General features: G+C 39.1%; 1 protein-coding gene and 1 pseudogene across 1 annotated transcript in view; one reads left to right on the forward strand and one right to left on the reverse strand.

Moving 5' to 3' along the window:
* The window catches only part of LOC102993476 (probable G-protein coupled receptor 160), a 4157-nt pseudogene extending 2777 nt beyond the window's left edge, over window positions 1-1380 (reverse strand).
* The window catches only part of ALAS2 (5'-aminolevulinate synthase 2), a 94759-nt gene that overhangs the window by 30505 nt on the left and 61250 nt on the right, over window positions 1-3004 (forward strand). The gene's annotated exons all lie outside the window — the stretch shown is intronic.

Consider the following 3004-nt stretch of genomic DNA (forward strand, 5'->3'; position numbering starts at 1 on the left):
GTCCACCTGCCAATTCAGGGGACACAGGTTTGTGCCCCGGTCCGGGAAGATCCCACATGCCGCGGAGCGGCTGGGCCCGTGAGCCATGGCCGCTGAGCCTGCGCGTCCGGAGCCTGTTCTCCTCCATGGGAGAGGCCACAACAGTGAGAGACCCGTGTACCACAAAAAAAAAAAAAAAAAAAAAAAAAAAAAAAAAAGGCCTGCTGAAATACATACGATAAAACACTGCTTTATTTTATTTTCCATCTTTTGCTTTCTCCAGTAGGTCTTTCTGATGATGTTTATGTTTTATTTCAGCTTTATTGCCTTCAATTATCTTACTTTTGATTCCTTGCATTTCATTTTGCTACACCACAATGCCCAGTGAATAAATTCCGAGTCCCTTGCACAAGTGTGGAGGAAGGCAGTGCATTTCCTCTTAGCTATACTTTTCCCAGCAGGCCAGCTCCACCTGGTTGCATCCCCCTGAATGCGGAGGAATCTCCCTGCAGCCACCTCTGGACACCACCCCAGACATAGCTCCTCTGGCTGGTGCTGGGCTTCCCAGGCACTGAGGGTCCGACCAGATGTGCCATGAGGTCACTGCCCCAGCACCAGCAGCCCTGGACCCCAGGTGACTGCCCCAGGGAGGGGCAGGAGCCCCTCACACCTTCTTGGCTCTGTCCCACCCACCCTGTGCAGTGCCCTGGAGCAGAGGCAAAGGTGGGGGGCAGGGAGCAGGGTCACTGGGACCAGTTACAATCCTGTCCAAGTTCTGAGGGTTCTGAGGGCTCTTGACCAGGAAGTGCAGGCCTAGGCTCCAAGCCACAATTGACTTTTGAGTGCTGATTTTGTATCCACAGACCTGATTTAACTCAATTTTTGTTTTTGCTTTTTGTTTTGGGGGTTTGTGGGTGCTTGGGAGTGTTTTTTTACTTAGGTTCTTTTTTGTAGTTTTCTTGCTATTTTCTATGTAGACAATGTCATCTGCAGATATGGGCAGTTTTATTTCTTCATTTCCCATCTATATGTTTTTCATTTCTTTTTCTTATCTTACTTATTTTAGGGGCTAGAACTTCCTTTTTTTGAATAAGAGTGGAGATGTTGGTCATCCTTTCCTTGTTCCCAATCTTAGTGGTAACCATTCAGTTTCTCACTATTAAGTATGAAGTTAGCTGTAGGGTTTTTGTCAATGTTCTTTACAAAGCTTAGGTAATTAATCACTATCCCTAATGTTCAGAAAATTTGTTATCATGAATTGGTGTTGGATTTTGTCAATAATCTTCTCTGTTCCTGGATGTAATCATACTATTTTTGTTCTTTAGCCTTTGTAGACTACATTAATTGGTTTTTTGAATGTTGAAACAACACTGCAAACCTGGAAAAACTCTCCTTGGTCATGATGTATAATTTTTTTATACAGTGTTAGATTTGGCTTGCTAATATTTTGTTAACAATTTTTGTGCTTATATTCATGAGAGATTTGATACCTAATGGCTTTTTTGGTATTGTCTTTGTCTGGTTTTGGTGTCAGGTTAATATTGGCCTCATCAAATGAATTGGGAACATTTTCCTCCTTTTAATTTTTGACAGAGGTTGTGAGAGTTGGTGTGACTTCTTTAACTTTTTCATATAATTTTCTATTTAAATCATCTGGGCCCAGAAATTTTTTTGGAAGTTATTTTTTAATTAAAAATTCAAGTTCTTGAATAGTTTTAGTGCTATTCAGATGTCTACTTATTTAATCTTATTTGAGTTTTGATACTTTTTGGTTTTTGAGGAATTGGTCCTTTTCTTCTAAATTGTTGAGTTTATGAGCGTATTCATAGTATTCCCATAGTATACTTTGTAATAGCTGCAGACTCTGGAACCATATCCTCTGTTTAACTCCTGGCACTGGTCATTTGTGTCATCTCTCTGGTATTTTTGTCAGTCTTGCTAGAGGGTTGTCAATTTCAGTGACAGTTTTGAAAAAATAACAATTTCTTTGATAGTCTCTGTTGCTTTCCTATTTTCAATTTGATTTCCATTCTGGTGTTTATTATTTCCTTTCTTGTAATTTCTTTTGGTTTATTTTTCTCTTTTTTCCTAGTTTATGGGGATAGAAACATTTACTTGAGACCATTTCTCTTTTCTAATATAAGCATTTAGTGCTATGAATTTCCCTGTCGGCACTGTTCCAGCGACTTCATTTTTATTCTGTTCCATGTATATTTTATTTCCTTTGTGATCTCCTTCTTGACCCATGGACTATTTATAAATATGTTGTTTCATTTCAACCTGTTCAGAGATTTTTCCTGTTGTCTTTCCATTATTGATTTCCCATTTTGTTCCATTATGGTCAGAGGACACACTCTGTATGAATGATATCATTTCTTTTCAACTTGTTAAGGTTTGTTTCATGGCCCAGGATAAAGGTCTATGTTGGTGAATGTTCTGCGGGAACTTGAAAAAAAATGTATTCTGCCTGTTATTGACTGGAGTGCTCTATATATGTCAATTAGATCGTGTTTTCGTTGACTGTTTTTTCAGATCTACAATATTCCTTTTGGTATTCTATATATCAACAGTTGTTTTATCAGTTGCTCAGAGGACTTTGATTCTCCCTTGATGACTCTTCTCTCTTTTCTGCTCTTGGGGAAGCTGTTCATGTAGACAGCAGGTCTGGATGGCACCAGGGCTGAGGGTCAATTTGCTAGGACAAATTAATTAATACCTACTTAGCTTCAATAGTGTACAAAATACAGCTCCTGTAGAGCTCTTTCCGTTATTTCTTCAAATATTCTTTCTGCCACTTTCTCTCTCTCCTCCTTCTGGGATTTCTGTAATGCATGCATTGGTGCTAACGATGGTGCACCATAGTTCTCTTGGTCTCTTTTCATTTTGCTTCATTAGTTTCTCCTTCTGATAGTCAGAATGGATGATCTCAAGTGCCTGGCCTTCAAATTTCCTGATTCTTCTGTGATTTTAAATCTGCTGTTGAAAATCTCTACTGAATTAAAAAAAAATTATTTCACCTCTTTTT

The sequence above is a fragment of the Physeter macrocephalus genome, chromosome 21 (assembly GCF_002837175.3).
Source record: "Physeter macrocephalus isolate SW-GA chromosome 21, ASM283717v5, whole genome shotgun sequence".
NCBI lineage: Eukaryota > Metazoa > Chordata > Mammalia > Artiodactyla > Physeteridae > Physeter > Physeter macrocephalus.